The sequence below is a fragment of the Pseudopipra pipra genome, chromosome 2, assembly GCF_036250125.1.
Source record: "Pseudopipra pipra isolate bDixPip1 chromosome 2, bDixPip1.hap1, whole genome shotgun sequence".
NCBI classification, from domain to species: Eukaryota; Metazoa; Chordata; class Aves; order Passeriformes; family Pipridae; genus Pseudopipra; species Pseudopipra pipra.
This window is the reverse complement of record NC_087550.1, coordinates 8,071,455-8,083,546: the sequence shown is the minus strand read 5'-3', so window position 1 is coordinate 8,083,546 and position 12,092 is coordinate 8,071,455. Positions and strand designations below refer to the sequence as shown.

Sequence of the window (12,092 nt, the reverse complement as noted above, 5' to 3'; positions counted from 1 at the left end):
TTGTAAAGCGGTGATGTGCACGTCATGACAGTGATCTTTGGGGACCTGTCCCTCCCTGCCCCTCTGGGAAAGGTGCTCTGCCACTCCACAGCCAAAGCTGGAGATGGGATTTGGCCTGGGAAGAACCTGTAGAACCAGGGTTGGGTTGTCCCTAAGCCCTGTGGCTCTGTGGGGCCCTGCAGAGCTGCACTGTCCCCCCCCTTGGCATCTTCTCCACTGCAGAGTTTCCAGGGACTCTTCCCAGCGTCCTTCCCCAAGCTGGGGGAGGGTGTCCCAAAAGGGAAATGACAAGGAACCATTCTGGGGCATGGCAGGAGGAAGCTTCTTGGTGACAAATTGCTCTGGTTATGGACTGTGTGCTCCAACAACAGGCAGGAAAACTGTGCTGGACATAATGATGGATAAAAGGAGGAACCACAGCATTGCTCTGACACTGTTTTCCATGCTCACCTTTTCTTTTTTTTTTTTTTTTCCCTGGAGTTACTTACGCTTGATTGTTGCAATTGATTGCAATTGTAAGGGCTAATTTTGGTGCATAATTTTTTTTTTTTTCTGGAAGCCTGCCAAGTGTTTGTGTAATGGAGGAAAACAACTGCACAGGGTTTGGTACAGGCTGTGCTTGTCTTCCTTTCTCCAGCCAAACCATTCCACGGGCTGATATATACAAATATATATACACACACACATATATATGTGTGTATATATATATCAATAGGCAATATCTGTATACAGCAAACTTCCTTGAAGGGGAAAACTCAGCCTCCTGAAAAAAAAAGAACAATTAACAGACCTGTGATGAGTTTTAGAAACAAACAAACTAAATTTAATGCCTGTGATAAAGTGGTCATTGCCTCAGTTTTAAGACAAATACCAAACCCAACTGAGTTCACTTTTAAACTTTGCATGATGGAATGGAGAGTAAATAGTGTTGTTCCAACCTCAAGAGACAAATCCAATATGTTTAGCTGATGGAGTTGAAGACCAGTACGTGAGTATATAGACCTGGGCCCTTGGAAAATGTCATGGCTGTTTTCCTTGCAGCCCAGTCCAATTTCCATGAAGTTTGAAGGAGAGATTTAGTTGACACAGGATAAAAATCACAGATTTATTTCTGAGTGAAATATTAACTCAGGAATAATTTTTCTATCTACATCCACATTTTCACAGGGTTCAAGGTACGGTGAAGCTGGGCTGGTTTTCAGGGTTTTCCTCTTTTCCCACCTCGTATTTGGCCAAAGAGGAGCAAGAAATTTGAAGGGGTAAAGAGGATGTGAAGGATGCAGGTCTGTTGATGGTGTTTAAAGCTTTTTGGGACGATTTTTATATGGATTGAAAATTGATACTAAAAAGAAAGCCTCATCTGATAGATGACTTATGGTACTGAAATGATGGGCTCAGTTGTAAGACAAGGTACCAGGACTCCTTGGAACTTGTGTCATCTTTCTCCTCCAGGTTTTGGTGTGTCCTCTTGCTTGGTTTTTATCCTGTCATTCCAGCTGTGATTTATCCTACATGCTTGTTTAAAAACAAGTTACCCTATCAAGCTGCCATTACACAAACATTTGTCCTGGTTATCCTTCCAGAGTTATTCACAGATGTAAGTTCTGGCAGACTCAGGGCCAAGAATGATGATAGGTGGAGGATCCACTTTCTTGAAATATCAGCTCACTCTTTTTGTGTTGTTTTGAGGTTGTTTTAGTTCAACTTGATGCCATATGGGTTTTACTTAAGGACATGGTTTGTCCCTGCAAAAGCATCTTTGAAGGCAATAGAACAGTTTAAATATGTTCAAGAGAATTAATTAAAATGCCTTTTAACTGAAGGGGAATGAGAGCTTTTTTTTTTTTTTTTTCCAAAATAAAGCTCCAGCCTTGTGAAACATTTTGTATCAGTTACAAAAGGAATTTCAGTACATTCCTCTAAAACAAGGGATGAGCCAACTGCATCTGCTGGGTGTGGGAGTGACATTTCAGATCCCACTGACAGCCGAATTGTCAAACTGAACATCATCTCTCTCTCTTGCTGGTGCTGACTGAGAACTCCACACTTTCTAGGAGCAAAACTGCTCATTTGGAGAGTGCTGGTGGAAGGCATGGACACCTTTGGGCCTGGAACAGGCTGCCAAGCCTACCTCATATACATAGCTTATCTCCATAAATCAGCCCTCCTTCCCCTGTCAGAGCACTGGAGAAAGGGAAAACACAAAGTGTTTTTTGAGCAGTGAGGACTTTCACTGGTGGTTTATATTTACAATTATTCCAGGTGGTATGACAGTGTGTCATCCTGTGGTGGTGTTCCTCAGCCCGGAGCAGGTGTAATCATCTCCTTATGTACATAACAGCTTCCATTGGTACATCCCAAGGTGTGTTACAGAAGGAGACTTTTGATGTCAGGTCTGAATAGTGAGTGATGTGAGAAGTGAAATGTCACAGAGAGGGGACACTGTGGCGCTCCAGCAGAGCTGTAAGACCTATCTGCTGTGCTGCCAAGTGAGCAGCTCTAGTCTGTAGTATTTTGTTTGCAAGGAGATGACAGAATGGTAGAATTGTGTAGGTTAGAAGAGCTCTCTGGTCCCACCTCCCTCTCAAAAAGCACTTACAAGCCTTTTTATGTGTGTGGATGTGTATAAACAGTGATCTGGTGCAGCAATACTATGCATTTTGCCACCTTCTTGGGTGCTGTTGCACATTTTCTGAGAGGATCTGTTTGCCTCGTTGGTCTGGAAGGGATGTACTCAGTCCTGTAACTCAGCTCTCAAAGCCATACCACAAAGAAAGCAACAACCTGGACTGGAAAGAAGAGTTTTCAGAGAAACAGGTGCAGAGAGTGAGTTTGGAGGAAGAGAAAGCCCAGGCAGGCACAGATAAAATAACAGTGGCAATGGAGCCAAGAGTGTAATGGAAGGCTAGAGCTGTGGACAGGACCAGGAGACAAAAGCAGCTGTAATGAAAGAGAAGCAGCACATCAGAGAGGCTGATCTGAAGGCAAAGCTGGAAATGAAAGCAGAGGGGAGGTTTCCCTCTTTGATCTGTTTGATCTGCACCTGCGGCTTTGTCCGGGAATCTCCTTTGTGAGGGGGATCTTCCAGAGGTACCTGTGAAAGCAAGTTCATGTTGCTGTGGGTGCAGAAGAGCCTGTTCAGCCAGGAGATGTTTCTGCAAGGGTTCCTTGCTTTGCAGGACAGAAACCAAAGGTGAGGACCCCGATCCGGTCTGGTTTGCAGTGTGTCCACAATCACTGATGTCTGGATTCAGGTACAAGCTCTGTTTAAAATAAGAACACTCAGCACACACTCAGCGGCTATAATTTTAATTTTTCCCTCCTGAAACTCTTATGTGTTGTTAAACTTTGCAGTTTAACTTTGCAGTGTAGTGGTGAGGAAGGGTGGGGAGAGGGCGTGGGGGTCAGAGCTGCTCAGGGGGAGAAGACAAAGGCTGTGTTTGTGGGTTGGTGGGAATGTGCCAGATGGGGGAGAGAGGGCGGGAGGGAGGAGGGTGGGAAATGGATGTCGGAAGTGGTGGGTCAGGGTTGAGGGGCTCCACTCCTCGGGGTCCGGCCATGGGGGCAGAACAGAACATCACAGCTAAAGGAGTTTGTGGTGCTGCAAGGCTGGGGAGAAGATGCTTCCCAGAAGAAACAGCTGGGATCATTTTGAGGCACCTTTAATAGCCTTTTTATTTTTTTAAGTTTTTGGTAGGGCAATGTGGTTGGTGAAACTGGCTTCATTAACGGGAATGGCTCCTGGTGGAGTTGGATGCTTGTGCTCCCAAGATCAGGTGTTTCTCACGGGTGCTGAAGCCAAAGCAGCAACTTTCCTTGGAGGCTGCTTGGGAAGACAGCAGGAAGTCTTGTGAGCAGTGTTAGTGGTGTTGGGGGAGCATGGCTGGGGCTGACTGCAACCTGCTCGCCACTTCTCTTGGTATACTTTCCAAAAAAGATTAAAAAAAAAAAAAAGGAACATTCCCAGGCCCTGTGGCTGAAAAATGCCCTGTTTCATCAGTTGTGGTTTTTGGGCAGCTTGATTTGACTGACACGTGGGTGCAGCCATTTGTCTTAATCCTCCCTTTCCTCTCTGAGTACATCCCAGCTGGTGCTGGATGAGTCCAAAATCCTCTCTTAAGTGCCACTGCTGTGCTGATAGTTGTTTCTCGAGAGCGCTGCCTGCTCCCTGGGCTCTCCCAGCCCCAGACCCTCCTGGACTAGGAAGGCCTATCTTGCTGCAAATCTGGGAATCTAGGAAGGGTATCTAGGAAGCCAGGCTGATGTTCTCACGGAGATAGGACTGTCTTGCTGACAAATCCTGCTCACCTGTGGTTTAGACCTGTGAATAGTGACTAAACCATGAGTTGTCAAGAAAGTGTTGGGAGGTGTGATGTGAGGAAAAATTGGGATGAGGTAAGAGACAGGTTTTGGGCCAAGAGCACAGAGGAGGTACCTCAGGGAAAGAGGTACCTGGCAGGTGGATGGCAAAGCAACCCTAAAACTGGGTGTCAGTGCGAGAAGGAGGAGATGGTGATTCAGGAGACGCACACGTATCTCATGGGGGTTAGACCTGTGGGAGCAGTGAGCTTGGAATAAATGAGACAGATGTGGTTTAGCTCTAATTTTTTTTTTTTTTTGATGCAGGAGGTGGGTGTGTTGCTGAGACACGGTGGTGGCTCAGTTTGCTGACAAAAGCAGGGAGCTGGCACGGAGAGTGTGGGGCACAGGAAAGGCCACGGGCAGCTGGCAGTGTCCCTGAGGTAGGGATGTATGTGGAGTTTGAGGGATCAGTGGGATGATTTCCCCAAGGTGTGCTGGGGTGGGTCTGCCCTTCCACCCCAGCCATAGGCTTTAGGGCACTGAAATGTCGATGGTGGGGTTTTCCATCCATGCACATGTCCATGTCTCTTGTCTTCTCCTCATTTTGTCCTTTTGCCATCTCTGCTGTTGGGAGCTCTGCTCTTGATGGGCTCTTTGCCCTTTAGCACTTATGAAGTGACCCTGATCCTTAGGACTGTGACAAAGGTTCCCTCTGCTCTGTACTCCTCAGGAGGAGTCTGAACAGACCCCTTGATGGTGCAAGTTGTGTTTTTGGCACAAAATGGGTTGAAATGGGATAGCTCTTTCCACTGTACTCCAGTGCTGAGCTAGGATCAGGACACGTAGTGCAGCTACGTGACCAGGGCTTTTTTCCCCAGATTTGCAGCAAGATTGGAGAAGCATTTGGATATGACCTGTTTATAGCCTGAGATAATTTCTGCCTTGGCAAACACAGAAAGAGATAAAGCAATGGAGAGCTAAGAGCTAAATCTCCCCTGTACAAATGCTAGGAGCATATGTAATAGGATTGTTGAATTGGAGTTACATGTTTTCCAGGATAAGTACTGTTTGATGATACCATGCTGCTGCAGCCATCCTTAAAACAGAAAAGAAGGACTGGGGATTTACAGCACTTGTTGGGGATGTTGGGGTTTCCCTGTGAACTTTGAGAAAGAGCAAAAGGGAAGAAAAGGCCTTTGCAGATAAGACAAAACAGATCCCTAAGAAGGCTGGAGTCCTGTGGGGAGGAAACATCAACGCTCTGACCTCAGGGTAATCAGGTATCACAGATTTTTCTCACACAAAATGCAAACTCTTTTGTAGATCTTCTAGCTGAACATAGAAAAACTGAATATTTTTTTTTTTTAGCAACATTTTCCCTTGTTTTTCTGTGCCCCTTTCAAGAGGTGCATTAAAAACAGTGCACGTCCCGACCTTGAAGGTACAGTTTTAAGCAAGCTAAACTTAGAAGATGTCAGAGCTGAGCTTGTCTACCTGATCTGGACTTGGCCTCTTTCCACCTGGGGGTTCTGATGCACTGTTTAATTACAGGACACCTCCTGCCTTGCCTGCAGCACATTTACTTCCCAGTAGTGCTGGAACTGATGGGCTGACCCTGACCCTGGTTGCAAGAGGGACTTTTATTCCAAGAGGGGCTTGAGGATGGGGAAAGAAGAGTGGGATTTTTGTTGCTATTGCTGTCTTGTTTGGGAAACCTGGAGTCTGCTTCTCCTGGGGACTTGCTGGTCTGGATGGATACAAGTCTGGCTCGTGGTCCCTGTGTCCATCACTTGTGCCCTTCGTTCCCTAACCAGGCAAGGGAGGGAATGCCCCATGTCCAGGGGAGCTGCTTTGAGGGCAGACATCTGTGCTGGGGCAGGGGCAGGATTTTTGGGGTGGGAGCAGGATTTGGGTACACGTGCTCTGTGTTTGCTGTGAGGGTGCCCATGGAGTTGGTCTGTGCTGAGCACAGGGTGACTGAACCTCTGCTACATCCCAAGTGCTGGATCAAGGCCAGCACAGCCTCTCCCTGGGGCATTCCACACCCCTCCGGGGGTGGTGGGAAAAGGGGGAAGCTCCCGCCCATCCCTCGGAATCAATGCATCAAGGCAGATTTAATCGCAGTGGAGCCACAGTTCTGCCCATCATTAGGACTCAGGCCAGCATGAATTAAGACTTCCAGGGCTGATATCCTTTGTGCACAAGTAGGAATGCAGATAAAACTTCCCAGAAATTTGGCTGATCTGCTGCTGCTCCAGCCCGAGCTACCTATAGGCACAGTCCCTCTCCTGCCAAGCCGTCCTTGCTCCACGAGGTGTGTGGGACACCCTGTTTTGGGCTGAGTTTCTCTCTGTTCCCAGGGAAAGCGTTTCTTTCCTGAAAACCTGGCTGTGCTGAGACAAAGCAACAACCAGCACAAGGTGAATCAGACCTTTTGGTAAACAGCCAAATGGATTTGTCCCAGCCCAGCGACAGGTGGGAGCTTCTCTTGGCTGACATGGAGGTGTATCAGGACCTAGGCTGAATGTTGGAATATTTGAAGCTGCTGCCTAATGCCTGATGAAGGTCCTGCTCCTGCCTCTGCTCCACCTTTCTCCTGGGGCGCTGTGGGGGCCAGCAGGCTGCCAGCTCACTTCCTTCCTGGGTCATATAACGGGATTGTCACCGTTTCTGGCTTCATGTTGTTGCAGTTGCTAATCCTGCAGGAAGCTGGTTGTGCCCATGTGCTCCTGGCTTTCGTTTTTCATAGAATCACAGAATGGTTTGGGGTGGAAGGGACTTTAAGGCCCATCTAGTTCCACCCCCCCTGCCGTGGGCAAGGACACCTTCCAATATCCCAGGTTGCTCCAAGCCCCGTCCAGCCTGGCTGCTTGGACAATCTCTCTGTGCTCCTCCCAGCCTACCTATCCCTGCTTCCACCTTCTGTAGGTGTCCTTTTTGTGTTCTTCCAAGAGCTCCTTGTTCATCCATACAGGCCTTCTGGAGTTTTGACCTGCCTTCCTCCTTGTTGGGATGCATCAGTCCTGAGCTCGGAGGAGGTCATCCTTGAATGTTAACCAGGTTTCCTGGGCCCCTTTCCCCTCCAGGGCTTTATCCCATGGGACTCTACCAGGCAGGTCTCTGAGAAAATTACTGCATCCAGTTTTTGTTTACTTTTTGATTAAAATGCCCTTTTTGTGTTGGTTTTTTGTTTTGTTCTACTTTTTTTGTTTCTTTTTTTTTTTTTTTTTTGGTTTGGTTTGGATTTTATTTTTGTTGGTTTTGTTTTTGTTTTTTGTTTGTTTTCCACTCCCCATCCCTGCCAGTGCTGAAGCAAATAAATGGGCAGATGCCTTCCTTTCCCTGCAGCATGCTGGAGCTGTACTTCACCTGCTGGATCGTGAAGGGAGATGCTGTTATTTCCATGAGTGATTTGCTGGGAGAAGGAGGGTGTAACTGTGCACTTGAGACACGGATCCAGACCCCAGATGTCCCATCAGGGTGGTTGGTGGAGCTTGCGTTGGGCTTGGTGGATCCTTGCGGAGCAACCCCAGCTCAGGAATTTCTGGCTGAGAGCTGCTGATGGGGCAGTGCTGTGGGACTGGGGCTGTTTGCTCTTGGCAGCTCCCTCCTCTCTTTTCCAGCACTTTGGCTGAGCCTTCTGTGTTGTCAACCAGCAAAAGCCCATTCCCATTGAATTATGGATGCATAAAAGGGGGGTGGGGGGGGCGTTGGGTTGGGCGGCCGTTCAGAGAGCAGGTGTTTCCTCTTTGGGGTTTAAGTTACCAAAGTCATCAGGACATTTCAGCTTCTCGCTTTTTAAATTCCCTGATCCTGGAGAACAAAGTCATTTTCTCAGCTTTGGAGCCTGACATCTGCTTGCAGGGATTACGCGTGTTCCTGCGGCAGCGGGCGCAGATTTTCTTTGTGGAAGGGGATCTGTTGGAGGGAGTATTAAAGCCCAGTACAAGTTCCTGTTCTGGAATGGAAATTGCTCTGCAGGTTTGGAGTGAGGCATGTTGGAGCTTGCTTATTTACTTGGCAGATGTCTGATGGTGTTACATCATCCCCAGCACTTGGACCTGCAAGGCTTCAGAAAGGGCTCAGTGTGTTGTGGTGGGTTGAATGGCCATGGGGAGCTCTGCTCTTCCTGCTTTCCTGTGGTGGGAAAACAACCATTTCCAGTAAGGAGCCGCCAGCCAGCTCTGCCTCCCATAGACCCACATCCTGGGGTGATGGGGAGCACTGGTTGGGGAGAAGGGCCATCAGAAATCTCCGCTGGATGGTGCTCAGGGGGTTGTCAATCCACTCATGTTTCCCATCTCTGAGCAGTGTGCAGGGATGATATTTGCTGGGAATGAGTCACCTTCTACTACTTCAGTTTGGGCAGGCGTTCCAGGGATTGGTTTTTAAAACACATTCTGTTTTGCCACCTTAAACCTCTCTCAGTGCTTCCAGGTTGTTGTTTCGTGACATCCAGACTAACCCCCAAACATGATTTTGCTGAGAGCATGCAACTGGGAGCCAAGCTTTTTATAAAGCTCCAAATCAATAATACAATTAGCTAAACCCAAGTCCAGTGGAAAAAGTTGCTTTGGAACAATTAAGTGTTACCTGCAGCCCTGAGAGCTTGGAGCTCTCGGGGAAACACTCTTAATTGGGCTTTGTGGCTCTGGCAAGATAGGAACTGCAGTAAATAGTGAGAAGCAATTTGGATTTGAATTATTTCCCCCTCTGCACTAGTAGGTCGAGGTGGTGTCAGTGATGAAGATCTGGCTGAGTGTGTTGCAGGGGCTCAGGCAGGTGAACAGCAGCTGTGTGCATCTGGCTCGATGTTTGGAGCTGACCTGTTCATCTTTCTTTTCCATTCCAGGAGCTGTGTGGGACAACCAATGTTTCCCTACCATCCTGCTTTCTACTGTGACCCCCTCATGTGAGTAGTAACCCCTGGGCTGTGTGTTTGCAGCTCCTGCCCACCCTCCTCCTGCTCTGCTCACCATCCCTTCCCTCTCTGTCCTGGGGCAGAGCTCCACAGCCTGCAGAGCAGAACGGGGGGTCTTTTAGGAATTAAAACTTTTAGACTTCTTTGAGATACACAGTGAAGTGTTTACATGAAAAACCGTGTCAGCAGCTGCATGTTTTATCCAAGCAAGTATGTTCAGACATGTTTATAGAAACATGGCAGCACTAAATCTGGACAGTTGGTCACTAATCTTTGCAAAGATACAGAAGTGATTAAATAAAAAGATTTCCCTGTGGCAAACCCTGTAAGTTGCAATGTAAGTGTGACCCAGGCTTTTAAAGGCTCCTCTCCTGCCCTTGTCCCTCCCCACACTTCCTCTGTGTGGTCACTCCAAATTGCTGCCAGCTGGCCCTTTTATCATGTGTGTGTGTGGTTGTGCTGCTTCTCATTTTTGTCCAAAGAGACAGACAAAATCTGTGGCTTATTCAAATCTTTGAATTTGTAGCCAGTCTAACAGTAGGAAGGAGAAATACAATTAAAAACTTTGAGGGAAGAGGTTCTGTCCTTTAGTGCCTCACTATTGACCACAGACCCCACTGTGCCCATAAATCTAAGTCGTCTTGCCTGTTGTGTTTGAGGTTTTCTTCCCTCTGTGTTGCCTTCTACCCTTGTTTCAGACATCAGGTTAAGTTCTTTCTGGTGTGTTTTCAGCTTGACAAATATGATCTGTTTTCTTTGTTCCAGGGTAAGGTTTTTTTTGGTTGGTTGGTTTTGTTTTTTTCAACTGAGTGGTTTTGTGGAAACAAAAACGGAACAAAAAATTTCTTTTAAAAAACATCAACATTGTAAAGAAAGAAGAATGAAACCAGAAACTGATACATCATCAAATTGAACATGCTAGTGTGCAAACACGTGGCAGAGCAGTCAGCTAACAGCAAATGATAGTGAAATTGGGTGATATTTCCAGTTTCCCTGGAGTTGAAAGTGCACATGGTTTACAATGGATAATGAAATGTTATGGGTTTTATGTCTAATATGTTAATTCTGCCAGGGCAGTAATCCCAAGGTTCCAATCCACCGCAAGGCTGACATTTTGTTGGAAAGAGATGCACAGGCATTTATGGAGGACACAGACTACAGTGCATTTAACAAAAAAATAACAGAACAATGGAATAAGTCTCCTCTCTCTTCTCTCCTCCCTTCTCTCCCACTCTGTGGTATCAAATATTGACTCAGGCCAGAGGAGCTGCTGCTTGGAGCCTGTTGCTCCTTCTGTGGCAAATGCAAAAGTTAATTCCCTTTTTTGTGTTTTGAAAGAGGAATATCACCTGTGATGTTTTTGTGCTTTTGTGTGGCTTGGGCTTTTTAAGAGCAAGTCTTGAGCACTTCCAGCTTGGAACATCCTGCCCTGTCGCACACCTGCCATGGACAGGTGTTTGTGGATCAGACCAAGGTCCTGATCCAGAGTCTAAACCATGTGTCGTGCACCTGGTTTGCTCTAAACTGGCCCTGTTTCCCTCCTGTGCTTCCCTGCCCAGTGGTGGAGACGTGGCTGTGAGCCTGAGCTATCCTTCTAATCAGGGCCTTGTGTTCCTGCTCCCTCCTTGCAGCAGCACCAGGGATTTCCTCACTGCACAGTGAGCAAGTTCAGGGAGCCAAAATGGCCAGAAAATAAAATGTGGTGTTTTGGCCAGCTGTGTTTTGTGAGCCAGGTTGCTAGAAGAAGGCTGTAGGTGGGAATACATGGGCAGGATGTGGTAGCCCTGATGTGGTCACTTTTGAGGAGAAAAGAGGGGTCTTAGAACCTGTTTAACTGTCTTGTGGTCCCAATAAACCGTGTCACTGGGATCCTTCACTCCAAAGCCCAGGGATAGATGGACACTCTTGGTAAACCCTTCCTTGCCAGCTATGGGGTTGTGCTGCTTTGCTGTGGATTTTAGAGCTTCTTCACTTGTGTCCTGCAAGATGATGTTCCAGGAAAGAGCTACTTTAGGGACCAGCCAGAGGTCCATGTGGAGATTGAGGAGGAGGAGGAGGCATCTCCCTGGAGTGGCTCTGGATAGCTCATGCTGCAGGATCACCTACTGGAAGGAGTGCAGAAGTCTTTCTGTGCTTTTTGTTCTGCTTTTGCAGAAGTCTGTCCAGGACTTTCATCTGTGGCTGATGTAGGAGGCTCTGTTTTTGGTGCATTATTGGGATGGGAGAGGATTGATGCTCACACCCTCTGTGCTGGCCCTGAGCTCAGCTGGGTTCTGCAGAACCCCGAAATGCGGAACGGGTTTGAGGAGTTCCCTTATCTCCCCAGTGTGGCTGCAGTGGGGGAAGTGGACCAAGTTTTAAAAGTCATTTCTCCAAGTGACTGCGTGCAGCCTTCTAGACTTGCTTAAGCACACCCATTTCTGCTTTTGGGCAATTAATGCAGCTGATGAAACCGAGCTGTTTTGTTGCTCAGTGGCCTATTTCTGTGTTTTCCCTGCCACCGCTCTATTTGCTGCCACTTTAATACATATCCACCACTGTTCTCCCCATGCAGCTGTCCCACGGTGTATCAGTCATATCTGTGTGTGTGTGTGGAATAGAATAAGGGAAAAATAACTTTGGTCACACAGACTTATGCAGAGGAGGATCTGCCCTGATGTGCTGATATCTCGCCGAGCTTCTTAGAGCTGGAACGGTGACAGCAGGCAGCATTGGAGTCCACCTCCCAAATGTTGTGTTTAATCCCAAATCAGGCTTTAGCATTCAAGTAACAGCCAAATACTGAAAAGCCTCATAAGAAGTAGAAGGAACAGGCAGGACTTAAAAAAAAAAAAAAAAAAAAAACAAACCAAAAAAACCCCCACACAAC

At 47.3% G+C, this 12,092-nt stretch overlaps 1 protein-coding gene across 5 annotated transcripts in view; it reads left to right on the top strand.

Annotated features, from left to right (window-relative positions):
- Positions 1–12,092, top strand: part of TIAM1 (TIAM Rac1 associated GEF 1) — a 163,406-nt gene that overhangs the window by 36,687 nt on the left and 114,627 nt on the right. Inside the window, exons 6-7 of one of the 5 annotated variants that reach the window (XM_064643899.1) lie at positions 4,627–4,742; positions 9,155–9,214. The exons of 2 other annotated variants lie outside the window; for them this stretch is intronic. The gene's annotated coding sequence lies outside the window, so the exon portion shown is untranslated. Of the gene's footprint in view, positions 1–4,626; positions 4,743–9,154; positions 9,215–12,092 lie in introns of those variants that run through there. 2 more of the 5 variants (XM_064643903.1, XM_064643905.1) reach the window with 2 other exon arrangements.